The sequence below is a fragment of the Ictidomys tridecemlineatus genome, chromosome 8 (genome assembly GCF_052094955.1).
Source record: "Ictidomys tridecemlineatus isolate mIctTri1 chromosome 8, mIctTri1.hap1, whole genome shotgun sequence".
In the NCBI taxonomy this organism is placed as follows: Eukaryota; Metazoa; Chordata; class Mammalia; order Rodentia; family Sciuridae; genus Ictidomys; species Ictidomys tridecemlineatus.
Window position 1 is genome coordinate 151,927,654 of NC_135484.1, and position 18,255 is coordinate 151,945,908.

At 50.4% G+C, this 18,255-nt stretch overlaps 1 long non-coding RNA gene across 9 annotated transcripts in view; it reads right to left on the reverse strand.

Moving 5' to 3' along the window:
- Positions 1-5,320: 5,320 nt before the first annotated feature.
- LOC110598537 (uncharacterized) overlaps positions 5,321-18,255 on the reverse strand; it is a 30,582-nt gene continuing 17,647 nt past the window's right edge. For 5 of the 9 annotated variants that reach the window (XR_013425484.1, XR_013425480.1, XR_013425485.1 and 2 more), the window contains 5 exons: positions 17,278-17,532; positions 10,781-14,692; positions 9,433-9,548; positions 8,808-8,941; positions 5,321-8,199 (listed from right to left, as the gene is read on the reverse strand). This is a non-coding gene — a long non-coding RNA (uncharacterized LOC110598537). The remainder of the gene's footprint in view (positions 8,200-8,807; positions 8,942-9,432; positions 9,549-10,780; positions 14,693-17,277; positions 17,533-18,255) is intronic. The other 4 variants (XR_013425487.1, XR_013425481.1, XR_013425482.1 and 1 more) reach the window with 4 other exon arrangements.

Below are 18,255 nucleotides of genomic sequence, written 5' to 3' on the forward strand. Positions count from 1 at the left end.
GGGATCCAACACCTCACGTCATCCCAAATAACCACGTGTGACTCTGGAATGTCCCGCTCAGAGAACATCAAACACAAAACTTCAAACAAGTCATGGGGCCAGTCTGTGCAGATCCCAGGCGGGTGGGGTGGCCCAGCAAAAGGGTGGGACTCCTGACAGGGAGGGAGGAACGCGGCCCGCCAGCCACCCTTCCCCAGCCTCCGAGGCCCGTCCGGAGATCAGAGGGGGCCCAAGTGGCCCAGAGCCCAGGAGCACGGGGCTGGATGATTAATGAATGATAGCAAAGCCTTGGAAGCCCACGTGCTCTGTGCCTGCTGAAGTGCAGCAGCACAGAATCATCATCTTTCTCCATCTCCTTCAGAGAGCCAAGTGGCCTGCTCTTTCTAATCTAAAGTGGGTTCAAGAAACGGCAGTGATTGCCACCCAGAGGTGCAGCCGGTGATCATGCAAACCCACTCGGCGTTCTAAATGCAATCACAGTGCTGACCATCAACCCCGAAAACAAATGACAGCAGCTAATGACGGGGACAGTAATCAGAATGCTGGAGAAGATTGCTGGGAAACCGCGTCGTCAACAAGGACCACTCCAACTCAGCTGTAAACAACTTAAGCCAGAGTAGCGCAGTGACCCCTGCCCCACGGGACATGAAGCCGATGCCCAGCACATGGCGGGGTCCCCAGTCACTGCCTCCTGAGCGGCTGACTAACATTGTTTTTAACCTCCGTCTTTCTGGGTCCTTATAAATGTGGCGGGAGGCAAGTGCCCTTGAACGTGCAGCTGTTAGTAAGTCCTTATCCTGGTTCACTCCTGGCTCTGGATAAGTCCCCCGTCCCCCCTCTCCTTTGCATTTTTTGTTATCTTTGGCATTCGTTTTTTGAAAAACATGTGCTCGCTTGGAACAAATCCACTAACGCAAACAACCTGAAAAGTTTCCAAACCGCCCGAAGGTTGCGATAGCGGGCATCTCCCAGGGCTGGCAGGGCTCACGGGACGCCGCGGGAGAGGCTCTCGTTAGCTGTGATGGCAACTGACATCCCCCTATCTCCCCTCTCATTCCCCGGAGACGGGCGCAGCTCAAGTCTGCGATAACACGAGTGGGGGGACCAGGTAGAGGAGGGAAACCGGCGTGGGTGGAAGAGGGCTGGAAAAAGAGACCGGGGACACGGTGTGACTGAGACTGAAACAGTGTCCTCGGCTTGCTTCATTAGCAGCAGGGGAGGGGAGCAGAGTCTGAGGAGCCGGCTGCTTCTGCAAACTGCCACTTTTCCCAGAAAAACTCAAGTTTGAAACAACTCATCTTACTGCCTGTAAGGGAGGGAGGGAGTGACTAACTTCTGTTCATCTTTAGGAAAAACAAGCACCAAGAATACACTTTGAAAAGAAACCAGCTGAAGCAGAATTCTTTCTAGAATGTGTACTCCCCTTGCCTCTCCGACCAGACAGCGGCCCAGGACCAGTGCCTGCCATGGAAGCCTCCATGTCCTCATTACAGCCAAAGGCACAGGAAATGCTGGAGCATAGTCACGCGTGGCACCCGACATTAGGTTATTCTCAAAGTCCTTGGTTCCCTTTTAGGGGGTCTTGACTGTGAGGCTGGAAAATGCCTTTTTTTTTCCAATAATGCCCTGCTTCCCTCATGCTGAGGCTTAGAAATTCCAGCTCGTTGGAGTCTGGGCAGGAACGGGCCCAGCTGGCTGCTGGCGAGGGGCCGTGGGTCCAGTGTGGACCCTCACACATTTTGCTTGCGAGAATCCTGGGATTTTGCCCATTTCTTGACCACTTTCTAGAGCATTGGGTTGACCCGTAACTGGGGTAGCACTGAGATTAATAAGAGATGAATTCACAGCACAGAATTTAGGAATCTGGTGGGGATTCCTGTGAGATGCCCAAGGTGTTCATGGCTTCCTCTCTCAACTCTTTGGCTCAAAGCTTCCTATTTTCAGGATGATCCCATATGTTAAAGCTGATTTCATCTTTCATTCATTTGATTTGAAAGTCTGTGCCGATTAGAACTTGCACAATTCTATTCCAGAGACCAAGGACACACGGAGCCACATTCGGCCACCGACACACTACCCTTTGCTTTCTCTGTCCTTCTCTTTGCATTTGCAAGCTCAGTGTTCTCTTACTCAGAAATTTGCATCCTATGTTTAACGTACACTAGCTCGTGATTAGTTTCCTTGTTGCTATATTCTTTATGGTGATTCTTTCAATGCCTACAGACTATTATCATTTATTTAACCATTTCCCATTATTGGAACTTTGGATTAATTTTTTATCATCATCCTCATCCTCATCCTCATCATCATCATCCTCATCATCATCATCATCATCATTGTTTTGCTGTTAACAATCAACCTGCAGTGACAGCCTTCCTGAACCCAGATTCCATTTGGTAAATTGATGGTCTTGAGATTATCCCTCAGGAAGAAATGACAAATCAGAACCTAGTCTTTCAAAAAGGAAAATTTGGGGGTGGGTATTGGTAGTACTCGGTCCTTTCGTAGAGTTTTTGCTTAATGAGAAGAAAACAAAGTGGTTATTTTAAAAACAAAGCAAGGGCTGGGGTGATGGCTCAGTGGTAGAGCAGTTTCCTGGCATGTGGGAGGCACTGGGTTCGATTCTCAGTACTGCATATAAATAAATGAATAAAATAAACATCCACCAACAACTTAAACAAACCCAAGGGGCTGGGGCTGGGCTGTAGCTCAGTGGTGGAGTACCTGCCTCACACGTGTGAGGCACTGGGTTCGAGCCTCGGCACTGTGTAAAAATGAATAAATTAAGATATTGTGTCCATCTACAACTAAAAAATATTAAAAAAAGAGAAACACTGTGCCCAGTCTCAAAGAAGGGGAAGGGAGACCCTGGGCCTGAGTCAGAGGACCCCGGGAGGCTGCCTGGAGTCCTGGAGGCTCCCTGAGATACAGTTTCACGGCGTGGCCTGCTCTGTTGGAGGATGAGGCCCTTCAGTCCCAAGTCTCTAGGGAATGGCAGCTACCCCCAAGAGCAAGGTCCCGGAGGTGGGGAGGGCCACAGCCACCTTGGGGAGCAGGAAGCCGAGGTCAGAGAGGTCAGGGTGAGAGAGGACCAAGAAAACGTGGGGCTCCTGAGAATCCTCGCTGAGGCACCCCACCACGTGCCCAGGTTTATAGGGACTTTAAATGAAATGAAAACTCAAAGCTGGTACACAGGGGTCCCCAGGCAGCAGAGGGGGAGTTACAATGAAGTTCTTAGGGTAAGGTCCAGCTCTTCCAAGTCCACACATTAGACGACTGAATCGCAAGTGAAGTTTTAACCGTCGCTTCCTAAGTCCCAGAATTAATATTTCCAAGAGCAAAGTCAATGCTGGTGCTTTTCTGGTCCCACTTGTATCAGGATTTGGAGGGGCTAACATGGGTACTTTCTTGTCACTGAAAGGCACGTGGATCCGGCTCTGGGAGCCCTCTTCCTGCCACTCTTGGGCAGAGCCAAGGCCCGTTGCCCTGGGCAGGCGCTCCCGTGACCCGAGACCTGTGCAGAGGACCCTCCTCAAGGAGTGCGCAGGAACCCCTGAGACCCAGGTCCTGGCCGGGAAGCACGTGGCTGGGCTGCCCTTGGACTGGGTCACAGCGGTCCCCAGGGCTCTGCCGAGTGTTAAATGGACAGCGTGGGGAGGGCACGGGAGTCGCTCTCGATGAAGAGTCAATGACAAGGGGCAAGAGAGCGGAGATATGGTTTCTGCCAACTCAGGGACATGCGGGGATGGACACCTGACGAGACAGGCTTTGCCAGAACATTCCAGACTATTTACAGGATGCGATAGATCTAATAATAGCTGCCATGTACAGAGCATCTGGGATGTGGCAGACACGGCTGTGGGTACTTAGGTGTTATTTCAACGTGTGTGATGGAATACATGATTATCTATCATGATTCCAGAAATTCAACTCATTCCAGCTCCCACCGCGAGTGAGCGACAAGTTTGCACTCAATTTTTCTGAAGCCGAAGCTCTTGCTTTTCCTATTACATTAGTTTTTAATCTTTTGGGGTCATGGGCCCTTTGAGGGTTTCATGAAAGCTGTGGGAAAAAAGATATGTTCCTATAAAAACGCAAATGTGCACCGAGATGGGAACACAGACACACAAAATCAGCGGGGTTCAGACCCCCATGCTACCTGACGGCAAAGCAGAGCTCCATGACTGCACCACCATGTGATCCTGGAGGCCTTACAGCCAAATCCATTTTTTTTTTTTTTTTGGTACTGGGGATTGAACTCAGGGATGCTTAACCACTGAGCCACATCCCCAGCCCCTTTTGTTATATTTTATTTAGAAACAGGGTGTCCCCAAGTTGCTTAGGGCCTCACTAAATTGCTGAGGCTGGCTTTGAACTGGGGATCCTCCTGCCTCAGCCTCCCGAGTCACTGGGATTACAGGAATACTTGACTGTGCCCGGCTACCAAATGTACCTCTTGAAATAAACTATTTATTCTCTATTAAAAGGCCTTCTTTCCATCCCTTGCATTCAGTCGAGGTTTTTTAGGCGGGCTTCATGCTGTGGCATTTTCTGTTTTTCTCCCAGGGAAGGCCACCTTAGAGTTGGACAGTGCTTACCAGAGTCTCACCTTGTCCAGACAGACCCACCTTCTGCTGTAGATCTTCCTGAGTACTACTGTCAGCTCTGCCTGAGGCCATGATTTTGCAAGACCCTCTTCACCCATTCTCTGCCTCCCTTTTGCTCCCTAACCTAAAATGCATTTGAAATCTAGATAAATGAGGGTCTGTGAGGAAGCCTTTGGTTTAAGGTGCTGTTTTCTTCTATGAGGACCAAAACACCATTAAAAACTGTGCCACAGTGAAAATAGAGCACAGAACTTAGAAATAACACACAGTTTGCTTCTGAACGCCACCGACTCTAAAAGTTCATTTTAAAGTTTCTGTTTGGAAGTTTATAGTATAGGAATCTGTGCAAATTACTATAATTGCTTGGGTGTATACTCTTGTTAAACACACTTGGCTGTTACAGAAAGTTTGGAAAATCACGAAAAACACAAAGAAGAAAATGGAACGTCACTCTCATGACCCTGAGGTAACCCTTGTCAGCTTTTTGTGAGTAAAATATCTAATTTTTCCTTGTGTATGAGTGTGTGTGCAATTAAATAGTTTTAACAGGGAAAGTAAGTACATACATTCTCAAAATAACTCTGTTTTCATATGTATTGACTTTTTCTTTAAGATGCATATAAAAAACTATGATGATACCAAGGAGACTAAATAGCACTAATTCTAAAACGCTGTAGTATATGTTAGATAATTTAAGATATAAAGTCACAGCATTAGATCTGCACATGGAAGCTCTTTATTTAATGAAAACAATGTAAGAGTGATAACTTCTCGATCCTATTTTGACAATGTTTTCCTCTGCTAGAATCATATGACCACACTCCCTAGGAGTTTGGAAGAAGAAATAAAATAGATTTTATGTGAGTCAGATCACAAGGAAAACAAACAGAGAATTCCAGAAGAATCTGTCGAGCTTCACACTGTCATGCTTACGATCCACAGCAAACCTGGGATCTGGCTGGGATGGTCCCGGGGGGAGCCCCCAGCGCTCTGAAACTCTCCTGCTTTACTTCACTGTGTCTGAGAATGTTGGTGGTCTCCGGCGAGAACCCAAAGGCAGAGGACAAGCAGTGGACGTCAGGAAGCCGGCCCGGGAAAGAAACACAGCATTTCCTTTGTCTACCAGAAAGTACCGTTGCTCAGCCGAGACGGAAGCTTTGCTCAGGAAAGCCCATTTCTTAGATCTCAAAGACAAAATATCAAGACTTCCATTTAAAAAGTGGTTTCTTTGGCTTAGTCGGCTTTTTGTCACTGTGCCCCAAAGACCAGACAGGAGCAACTTAGAGGAGGAAACGTGTATTTTGGCTCTTGGTTTCAGAGGTTTCGTCCATGGTCGAAGGGGTGGGTTGCTCTGGACGCCAGGTGGGCATCATGGTGGAGGTGTGGAGTAGGAAAGCTTCTCCACTCGTGCCGGCCAGGGGGAAAGGAGGAAGGCCAGAGGGAAGACGGTCCCTTCTGGGGACACATCCTCTGTGACCCACCTCCTCCACCCACGCCCCACCTGCCCACGGTTACCACCAGGATGCACTGGTGGGCGTCACAGCTCTCAACGTCCCTGGATTAACGCAGGAGCTTTGGGGACACCCCGGATCCAGACCATGACATCTTGTGGGTTTATGTGTTTCTAGGACCCAGATGATATTAATGAGTAGAGTATAGTGTACCCACATTTTATAACTGGGCCGATGGGGGACAACTAAACACTGTGTTTTTGGGTCTTAACTAGATGCTCAGGTACCTGTGTACCCAGAGCCTCTTTCGGAAGAGCAGCGCACAAGGAAAGCACTTGGCGGTCACTACTCATCTTCCCTCAGAATCACATCCTCACTGAGTCCTACAGCAATGTCGTGGCCCTCCCGGGAACCGCTTTCTGGGAATGACTTTTGACAGCTGGGATAATTACAGAATGAAGTCTTGTCCACCTGGAGGACTGTCACCCCCAGGCCCTTTCCTGTGCTAATGACATGGCTCTCTCCTCCTTCAGGGTTCGCTGAGGGCCCCTCTACGCCACCGCTGCTCTGAGGACTGTGAAGGAAACAGATGACCGCGACAGGGTCCAGGGTAGACCGTGGCTCAGTGGTGGAGCACTTGCCTAGCACGTGCGAGGCCCTGGCTTCCATCCCCAGCACTGGGGAACAAAGATGGGGTCCAGATGGTAAAGAGAATTTTCGTGGGTGGGGCTGGACAGGAGACGGTGAATGTTTGGGGGTCACGCTGAAGGTCTGAGCCATAACTCTGGAGACAGAGGTCCCCATCCCCACTTTGATGCGCAGAGAAGCCCATGATTCCAATGCAGAGCTGGCCTCCAATGCAAGACTTCTCACTTCTGATAACACAAATAAAAAACAAAAATGCAGCCGGCAAAGCTTTGCTGCACCATCGGTTAGGCGTCCTGTGGGTGGAGCGGAGGTCGGCTGAAGCAACTAATGAGACGCAGCGGCAGAGGTATTGAGCTTAAAAATCAATGCATTTGAAAACTTGCTGCAGAGCTTACAGCCGCCGTGCCACAGCACTGGTGACAGACTGAGACCTGCACACTGTCCTGTCCCTGGTGCCAAACCACAGCAGGTGCTCCATCCGCACAAGGCAAACAAGACCAGTTCTATTTCCATTACTGGGTAGGGACGCCCATTGAATATGAATGCAGTTAAGGAGGCTGATTAGAAGTTGATTAGAAGAATGCACGCAGATGCACTTGAAGTAATTCATGGACCTGCACGGTGGATTTGGGATCTGATCTATGAAACCTGGGGTCCTTGCACTTCCTGTTGGTGGCTACCTACTATCTATGGTATTGAGAGAGCACAACAGTGCAAAGTCCTCAGGGGCAGGAGTGAGATGCACGTTCGAGTCTTGGTTCTACCTTTTGTTGGGGACGGGGGTTGCTGGAGATGGAACCCAGGTCCTCGAGCATGCTAAGCATTTGCTCTGCCACTGAGCTCCACGGTCCCCCTCTACACTTGTTAAACCTTGGACAAGGCTCTATTAAACCCGGGATGACTTCTGTAACATAAGAATTATTATTAGCACTACTTTTCAGGGTTGTTGAGAAGGATTAGAGATAAACTACACATAAAGTCCTATCACATATAGGTGCACAATCAATTATGCTTGTTATTGCTATTTTCTATTTTGATTTTTTTTTGGCTGACAGATAGTGATTTTGCTGGAAAGACCCGCCCTGCTGGTGAAACCCATGACTATGTTCTGTAGCATGTAATTTTCGCAAGTTTTGAATAGTAAAATTAACTATAGAATAATCCCATAGGTATGAATAACTTCAGTTTGGCTGTTTTCTATGTCTGAAAAAAATAATCACCCTTGTTGAAAAATCAATGTCAGAAGAGGGTTAAGGTAACCTATAGAATAATAGGGAAACTGGGTTTAAACAAATCTGATTATTTTTAATTCCCTCCACTTTCAGATACAGCAAACACTTTTATCAGAAAATAATCAGCATGTGGATCTCGTCTTCCCCGGCATCCTCTCGCCCTCACCACGCAGGCCCTCTTGATCTCCACGATTCTTGTAGACCCGGGTTCTTAACGGATAACGATGAATTTTAAGGATGGTGGTCGCCGCATTCTTCATTCTGCGGGGAAATTGATTTGATGGTAACCATAGATTTTTTTAGCTCCAACCTGGGGCAGGGTGGAGAATTTATAGAAACAAAAAATAGACAGTGCGGCAAAGTAAAGAATGTCCTTAGAGAGCCCATCATTCCTCCTCCAGAAAGGCAAGCAGGTGCTCGTTTGCTATTATCTTATTGCGTTGGAGACATAAATCCGAATTATAAGATCCATGGAGGACTCTGCTATCCGACCTTGCAAAGTGGATGCGTGAGCTTTGCAAAGTTTCTGCAGGCTCAGCGCATCCTTCCCGATCCCTCGGGAATGTTTCATTAGAGGCTTGGGACATGTGAGTTAATGGGGTTCGTGATCCCCGTTCTGTTTTTCGTCTAAGCAGGTCTCCTAAGAGTGCTCATTGACGCCTTCTATTTCAATAGAGACTTTAGCTCGAAAAACGTCCGATTACTACTCACATAATTTTTGTCACTTATTAGAGACATCTCAGTTGTCAAGTCCCCCTTCACCTGAGACTTTGGTGTGAGATGAGCTCCAACCTCTCTGCCGGGATCTGTGCTGAGACTCAGCGCTCAGATGATTGTGTGTGCAAATCCCAACCTGTAGGCAAAGTTACCTTTTAACCTTCAGCTCCGCCTTCGGTTGAGACGAGTTCCATCCTGTCTGGTTGCAGATGCTGGTTAGAGCCTCACAGTCCAATTCCTTTGCCTTTGTATCAGCCACTGGAGGTTCCCAAATGGTTTTGCTTTTCTAGTAAAAAAGAATTAGGGGGAAATAAAGCAAACACAGTGTGATGGGCTCTGGTTTGGGGACACATGTCCGCAGTTCTTTCCAGAGGACCCCTTGGAGTTTTTGGACCTCAGCCAGTCCCATTGGAGGAAAACCAGAGTTCCCATGGAGTCTTCCACTCCGTGCCTGCGGGCTCCTTCCCAGCTTCCTGCCCCCAGAGCCAGAAAGCCCAGGTGAAGTGTGGCCCTGCAGGACCCCCTGTCAAACCCCCTTAGAGCCTGGAGAAGGAGCTCACGGACCTCGCAGGGAGGCTAAGAGTGGGTCCTTGCTCCTGCACCTCTTGTTCTGCCTCCTCAGAGTCCGCCCACCTGCCCGGGGTAGGCCTCTGGCCATTGGTTCAAATCTGCAGCAGGAGGCAGCCCATCTCCTGCCCTCTGTTACTCAAAGTGGACATTGGAAGGAAGGGCATAGAAGCAGAGCCCCAGAGCAGCTCATGGACCCCAAGTTCTCACCTCCTTCCCACTGGGTGGTGATTGCCTGGGTCAGCCGGACGGCCCTCTGTATTCCAGACCCTGTGGAGCACAACGGGAAATGTTCGCTCTTTGGGGAACTTATGTTGGGGGGATTCCTGTTGAGGGAGAAGGGGGGACAAGCACTCAGATACTCTAACAACCCAAGGGCCCTTGCTGCACCGTGCTCCCAATGAGGCTTCCAGTGCAAGCAGCTGAGGGACAGCACCCCTCCCACCAGGAGCAGGACCTCCGGCAGCTCAGTACACCTCTCTGCTCCGTACCCTTCTCACTTCGCGTCTCAGGCTCTGTGGACGGGCTCTTTCACCACTTTTTGGACCCTCTAGCCTCTTCCCTCTTTCCTACTCATTGCCAGGTGACCAGCATGCTTCTGCCGCAGGCCTTGCCCGGGTTCTGCCGGCTGCTGGAATATTCTTCTGCACATCCTGGGCTCTTGGATGTCTTCACTCCACTGCGACCTTCTCAAGGGACGCCCTGGACCTCCCCACCCCACGTATCTCTCTACATACCTCCCCCTCGTCCTCTGTTTCATATTTATTCTTGGCACTCATGACATCAAATGCCCGACTGCTAATTAAAGAAAAATATGCAGGACACCTTTAGTCTCCAGCTGTCTCATATTTTGAGTTCTAATGCAGACTTAGACGTAAACAAACCAAATCTTGACCCAGTAGTATGTCTTTTTTTTAATGTGTGTGTGTGTGTGTGTGTGTGTGTGTGTGTGTGTGTGTGTGATAAACAGTGCATTTCAGGCAATCACAAATAGCTGGGTTCCAGCTAATCATGGGCAGCCAACTCATCACACCAGGCCCAAACTGGACAGAACCCGTATTAGCCAACCACGCGATGCCCCCTGCCCCTGCCCCACTCTCCCTCAGAGCCTGGCTGGAGTGCCGGGCTGCTCTCTGAATTTCTTCTGGTTCTGGAATTCCTGTATCATTCTCTGCTCAGGTAAACTCTGTTGCATGCAATTTATTGAAAGACCTTTCTTTCAATAGGATGCACATTGAAAATGTTGTCTTATTATCTGCTGGCTTTTAAAATGTAAGTGGAGGCAGGGGCATGGCGAATTGGAAGCCGACCTGGTCAACTTAGGGAGACCCTGTCACAAAAAATAAAAAGGACAGGGACATAGCTCAGGGGTGGAGCCCACCTGGGTTCAATACCCAATAATAAATAAACAAGATGTGAGCCCCACGAGCGTAGGGATTCCATGCTTTTTGTCCATTCTTCCATCTGTTGCTCCTAGAATAGCGGGTGGCAGGTATCAGGCACTCAGCAAACCCTGGTTGAAATAAAAAACACATGAATGAGAGTGAGGGCCACTCACCCCATTCCTCTGTCCTTGGCCCAAGGCACCTCTGCAGAGGGTCAGAGGTGCTGCCCGGCTCTGGCTGGACGTCTGGAAGCCTGGAGTCTCCCGTGTCTGGCTGTTCACCTGCTGGAAGCGCATCCTGAGTGCCTTGGTTCTCTGCGCGAGGGAACCAGGCATCTCAAGCCTGCGGCTGTGGGCACAGATGAGGTGGTATTCAGTGACCTGTGGGTGAGAACGGCCCTCGGCACAGCGGCAGGGCCTCTCTGCCTCTCTGCCTCAACTGACTCTATCACATTCTTCCATGGCAGCATTGCCCAGGCCCTGCCAGCGCCCAGGGAAGGGGCACAGAGTGAACAAAGGCATGGACCCCTGCCCTTGTGGGGCTCATGCCTTGTTTACTTGTTATTGGCTACTGAACCTGGGGGCTCTACCATGGAGCTGTAACCCTGCCCTTTGGAGGAAGGTCCCTGCTGTGCCCAGCCCCTGGACACAGGGGCCTCCTGTGAGCTGTGCCAGGCTCCTCGGGGCTCTGGAGGAGGCAGGGTGGCGGGAAGCCGGCTCTTTTCTGTTCAGGGCTCTCAGTCTTGAGTGACGGCAGCTGCTTCTGGACCTGGATCTATGTTTTCTGATGACAGTTTGCAGGCGACGGCTCAGGCCTGTGAGGAGCGGAGGACGTGCTTTCTGTCTGTGCTCCCTGGTTCCTCTGCTCCTTTCAGTTGCTCATGCAAAGTAACAGCCCTGGACTCCTGTGCCCAGCACAGAAGGCCCTGAGCAAACGGATGCTAAGACTGAGTGTCTGGAGACTTCAGCCAGGTGCCAGGAGTTTCTGGTCTCCGACCTCATAGGACACCCTGCTGTTCACCGCAGTGACTTAGAGGGTCCCTTACCTACTCCCTGGAGAGGAGGAGCTGGCCTTGGAATACTCCCCCACTTCTCTCAGGCTTCTCTGGGAGAATCTCCTGCAGATCTCTGTACACAAACCCACTCCTTTCTTTCTCTACACATAAGCTCACTGATGGAGCAAAACCCAACATGGCCCTACTGGCCTGAAGGCCGCCTGCCTCCTTGAAAATCAGTTTTCTTTTCATCAAAAAGAAAAATTTCCTTGGGGGGCGGCGGGGGGGGGGGAGAGAGAGAGAGAGAGAGAGAGAGAGAGAGAGAGAGAGAGAAATAAAGAAAGAGAAAGACCACCCTGAAATCATTCTCTCATTTTACACTTCAGTTTTGTTTATTTTTAGGGGCTGGGGATGGAAGCCGAGGCCTTACACATGCTGCGAAGGTGCTTGACCCTTGAGCTACATCCCCAGCCTCCACTTTGTTCTTAAGATCTCAAATTATGACTTTCAAATCCCTGTTGTAATAATATAGATTTTAGCTAAATAAGATACATCCTTTAAGATGTGCCTTCACACCCCCAGACTGTTCTGTTGCTGATCTGCCAGAGCTCCAAGACGCTGGTTAGAACATCAGCCTGGGAGTAGAACCTGATGTTGTCTCAAGTGACCCGTGTTTTGTGGCCACCTCGGATTCCTAGAACACAGCAGTTCATTGCTCCTGAGCAGGAGGCCACGCGTAGCTGCTTCCAAGGCCAGGAGGCACCCCACCGCTCCTGGGCCTCCCTTTGCCCATGTCACGTGCACCAGTGTGGCTGAGTCTCGTGTTCTTTTGCTTGACACACTTACCCTGCCTCCTCTAGCTCTGAGACAAACAGAAATTTGCCAAAGCTTCTAACATGTCCTTCCCTTTGAAAATGGCTCCCTGCAGAAAACACACTGAGGATCCACTGTTCTCAGAGGAAGAAAAGGAAAAGATGTAGGGTTTGTCACTCCCAGGATAAGGGCTGCTACACTTTCACCAGGATTGCAGACTGTACTTTGGGAAAGGCTGCTCTGAGTTGGCTTGTTTTCACGCAGCAGTAGCTGGCCGAGAGTGGGCCTCAGACCTTTCTTACAAAGTCATCCTGCGGGGACCGGAGCTGGCCAGCTGGCGCCGGTGCCAGTTGGCCTTCTGTTCTAGAGGTGGCCTAATCTGATACTCTGTTCAAAGCCCACAAGTTTTACAAATCAATGTTTCTTGTGAAAAGTGTGTCCTGAGGCTGCTCCCTCGAGAATCTGTTTTTACTGAAAACGCGAGCTGTTTTTATTATCAAACGTCTTTTAGCCTTGTGACCTGAAACAAAGTTTCATAAAGGGTTGGATGTTATGAACTTAAAAACCGAACCAAACCAAACCTGCCTGCTTCAGCATTTTAATAAATGAAAATGTCCATTTGTAGTTGAGGCTCAAATTTGCAATAGCCTAAGTGGCTGACACAGATTCTAGTTGGAATCGCTGTTGATTTATTCATCCTGGAATAAATGCAATGCCATTATGTCCTGGTGACAACAGAAACAAGCTTTGGCCAGGTCTGTGCATAGTTTGGGGATGAAGAAAATAAGTTTTGAAAGGCAGTGGGCATTGCTGATTATAGATTTTCATTAGGAACAGATGTGGACTGTGGTGTTCAGTGGTAGACACACTGTTATGGAGACAAGTCAACTGACTAAGAACCATAGTGTCTTCTTTTTTAGGAAAGAGCTAACAAATTGAGTTCATCATCTTTCTTTAAGGCAGTGCCTAGGCGTCGGGAACAAACCCAGATATTTGTGCATCTGTTGAAAGGGGAACGGTGGGACAGGGGGCACTATGCTGGTCAACACGTCTCCAGGCTGAAGCAGATGTTTAGAAAGTAACTACACGTTTTCTTCCCCAGACCTCTCCACTTAGCCTCTGTTGATGGTGGGCCCCTCCGGACAGCCCTCTCCTCTCGCGGGGTAGCACTGCAAAGGCCAAGTTACATATGGCAGGATCACGTTGTGTGTTCCAGGGCTGTTCTTCTCTTCCTCCAAGGACAGCAAGAGCATTCGAGAGTCCTCACTCCCGGGTCTGGGCTGGGCCAGGTGCAGGGGAAGATCTTGGGTGTGCTGGACCATGTCCATCGCTCTCTGACATCCACCTTTGCTCCCAATCACTTACTGAGATTCCCTCATTTAAGGAAATGCCCTGGAAACTTCAAAGGACACTTCCAGTCATATGATATTGTCTGGGCCTTGTTCACATGGCCACACCTGGCTATAAAGGGGACGGGAACATGAAGTTATCCTCGAGAATCACGATGGGTGTTGTAGAAGAGGAAGTGCGTATTGGAAACAACCAGGGGCGGCACCAGGCTTAGACCGAATCACTCTCCTCTCAATAGGGGCTGAGAGCCCCCTTTCCTTCTCGTTTTCACTCAAATTTGGGATTGTCAGACACTTTGGTTTGGGTCAATCTGATGGATGCTCATTAGTGTTCAAATCCTCACCTTCACATTCCTGTGCTGTTCTCATGTCCCACCTCACAGATTACCATTCTGATGTATTTAATATGGATCTGTTTCATTCTGTGTGTAATGGGTATTATTTGGAATGCATCTATCTATAATTCTTTAATTGGTAACATGCACTGCATCTCCTTTTCACTGATCCCTGAGTCTCAGGGTTTGCCTGTGCTACTGTTTGTCATCCACCATGCTGCATAGAGGTACTCTGTGACAGTCCCCACACCCTGTTCCCGGTGACGGATGTTCAGCCCTTCTCTGACTCCCCAGTGGCACTTATGCCTGATGTCGAGCCCATCTGATAAGCTCTATAGATGAGGAAAGAGTTGCCCCAGGTTCCACAGTTGGGGGAGGAAACAGCGCCAGGCCATTCACCTGTAAGTGGAAGGTGGAGTTGTGAGCCAGCCCTTGCTACCAGAGGCTGCAGGCTACCTTCTCCTGCTCTGAATGTCTCCCCCATTCTGCTCCAGTGCCGCCTGGTGGGTAACAGCAGAGACTCTGGGGCTGGGATGTAGCTGGTGGAGAGCTTGCCTAGCGCCCACGAGACTCCGGGTTCCATCCCCAGCGCTGCTAAACAAAGAACAAACAGCAACAGCACAGTGTGAGCACGCCGCACCAAGAAGCCCATCAGGATGGATGAGGAGAACGTGGGGGGGTCTACACAAAACGGAACACTCCACAGCCACAAGGAGGAAAGGAATCCTGTCACTTGCAGCCACAGAAGGAACGGGGGACAAGCCAGGCCCCCGAAAGACAAATACTGCACATACTCACTCCCATGAGGAGCTACGAAGAGCTGGTTTCATTGAGGAGAGCAGAGAACAGTCACTAAAGGCCAGGAGGGTGTGGGGAGAAGGGAGAGGAGGGTTGGCTAATGGCCGGCACAGTGGAGTTGGACAGGAGAAGCGCTAGTGTCCCGCAGCACAGCAGGGGTAGGTGTTCCCAGCAGCTGATTGGGTGTTTTTAAAGATGGAGAATGTTTAGGGAATGGGAAGTGATAACGACCCTGATTTGATCATCATGCCTCACGTGCATCTATCAAATGATCGCGCCATACCCCATAGATGTGTATAATTACTCTCTATGCAAAAGAAAAATGATTAAATTTGGTTGTAGGCAAAAATAGAAATTCTTTGATTTAGTGATTCCTCTCTGATCAGAATCCAAATAGATGGCAGACCTCCCTGGGCGTTCATGACTTGTGGTAAATGAGTCCTGAGCCCTCTCCGGGGGTGAGGGGTCAGGTGGACTGGCTGGCCGTTGAGGATTTAGAAGGTGGGGTGTCGGGTGGGATGGCTTCAACCTGGGTGACATCAGCATCACTGGGGTTAGGGATACAAGGTTTTAGGGCCCCACCCAGAACCTCTGGATCTTATGAGTCCTCCAGGTGACTCATACGGCCACCCAAGTCTGGGAACCACGGGCTTCCTATAATAGGAGACCAGGGATTGGAAGTCGAGGCTGGTGCCACAGCATCAGCAATGGCACCGAGAACCCAGTTCCTTCTGCTCTGTCACGTTTAGTCTATGGCTTTCCTCTTCCTGGGAGAAAGAGGAATTATAGAGCCCCAGCTGCATTCCAAGTCCTGAACGAGGGTGAATACACCATGGGTGTTGCCTGTACTAGGAAATCTCTCCCCGATGTCCTCCTTGGCAATAGCGTCACACGGTCACACCCAGATACAGTGGTCTGCAGGGGCAAATGTGTGACAACTGTGCATGTCCCCACTGTCCTCTGTGTCGGTCAGCTTTCCATCACTATGACAAACATGTGACACAATCTACTTATGCAAAGAATAGGGCAGTTTTGGTTCCGAGTTTGGGAATTTCTAGTCCACGACTAGTTGATCCCATCTCTTTGGGCCTGTGGGGAGGCAGCTCATCATGGCGGAGGGAGCACGAGATGAAATGAGCCAGGAGTGAAGGAGGAAGAGGAGTGGTAGGGGCTCACCCTGCACGCACGAGGCACTGAGCTCCACCCTCAGCACCACATAAACACAAATATACAGTAAATAAAAACAAGGGTATTGTGTCCATCTACAGCTAAAAATATATTTTAAAAGAAGAAGAGGAAGAGACCAGGGTCCTGTAATCCCCTTTGGGGGCACACCCCAATGATCTAAAGACCTCTCACAAGGCCCTATCTCTGGAAGGTTCCACCACCTCCCCATGACAGCAAGCTGAACCAGGCCTTTAACACACGGGCCTTTGGGAACCTTCCAGACCCCAATACAGCATCCTCTTACCCCTGAGCTGAGGTTCTGTTATAGGGAAGCAGCAGATTCTACGCCTGTGCCTCTGGGGAGCCAGGAGGAAGCACAGGGCTGGAGCAGTGGAGAGCAGCCTTCTCCTGGCTTGGGCTTTCTGGGGCCGGCCTTCCCGTGGAGAGCGGGTGAGGCCCTTTGCCGTCTCACCTGTGGGAGCCGCAGTTCCCTTTGCCCTTGGAGACCCAGAGCTGTTCCCCAGGTCACGGCCTCTGAATCTCAACCCCGCCCACAGACGGCCTCATCCCCCCAAACCGCAGCGGATGGGCAGCAGGGCAGAGCCCCACCCACCGGGAAGGGCTGGTCTTGGAGTGTGTTGACTCGGGCTCCCGCAGCCCAGCTGGGAGAGGCCCTGAGCCTGTTGTCCTGCCCTGGATCATCTCTGCCCGTTGACTTAGTCTTCGGCTCAGGTTTTGTTTTTTTCCTCTTAACTTTCTAGGCATGGAAAGAAACTGCGTATGTTTATCTTAGTTCTCCTGGGGCTGCCCCCTGCCTCAGGCACTGGGCAGTGACCGGGTGCCATGAGCTGGCTCCCAGGGGTGGTCAGGGCCAGGCTTGGTCCTCCAGCCTCCTGCCTGGGAGGGGCGGGGTCCGCTCTCAGGCCTTCCAGGTCCCCCAAGGTAGAGGTGGGTTGTGCCCGTCAACCTACAGGTGGGTCTGAAGCCAGTGCCAGCCAGGCAGCTGCACAGCCCAGGGACTTTGAGCTGTTTGCAACTTGCTCTTTGTACCCCTGCCAACTCACGCACACCTGGGACTCCTCCAGCTGCCGCCCACCACAGCCCCCTTCCCGCCATGTGACCTAATCCTCACTCCACCTGCTTCACTTCAGGGCTGCCAGCCCCATCCCCCCCCCCTGCCAAAATGAGACCTGGGGGCGTTTAACAAGACCGACCTTCTCCATGCCCGAAACCGCCAACTCCCAGGAATTTCACGGCCAATTAGGAGAGATTGAGGTATACTGGAAGGAAAGGCCAGATCTGGCAGTGAATCAGCTTGGTTGTTTGGGGATCAAATAAAATTGGACCCACAGCCTCGGCTCTACAACAGAATCACAGTCTCTCTTTCTGCCTGGTAGGTGCGCCGGGTGGAGAGAAGACGCACAGCTGTCCGGGTCCCCTTCTTTGCATCCGGATGTTGGTTTAAAATTCTGAAATACAACAAGGAGCAGAGGCGAGAGCTGGGGTCTGGGTCTTTGAAGTGCACGTGGGGCTTCTATTCAGCTGACTAAGAGTGCTGGGGTAAGAAGTCTCTCTGACACCTGATCTGCATCTTAGCAAGGTCAAGATCCAGAGAAGAAGATGGATAAGCTGTCCACAGACACCTGACTTTCCAGCCCAGGAAGAGAGACAGAGCCAGAGAAGCTGCTCGCTCTGTTTGGGGTTCAGCAACTTCTGGTGGAGGAGATGGGGTCGGAGCTGAGATTTAAGAGGTGCGAGGTGTGTCCTTCTCTCCTTGAAGATGCTCTCCCGTGACCTGTCGGCGGGACACTGCTCTATTGTGTCTGCCATTGTTTTGCAGCATCCTTGCCCCTGACCTTCTGTCATGAGAGCAGTCCAAGGTTAACAGCGGTGATCACCTGTGGAAACTGCCAGCAAACATGAATAACTCTTCTGGGGCCAATTTTTCTCAAGGAAGTAATAAAGCAGTCTTGTGGCTCCTGGCAGGACGCGCGGATGTCTTTCTCGGGCTCCTCGCTGCCTCGTGACTCTGGACATACAATGCACTCTGCTCATCCACTGCCTTTGGGAAGGAGAATCGATTGACTCACACCTCATTTTGATGGTGCGAATCAGTCAATCAGTTGAGAGCACTCACCGTGTGCTTGGCATTGCCATTTCTTTGTCTCCCAAAAGTGCAGAAAAGATGAAAA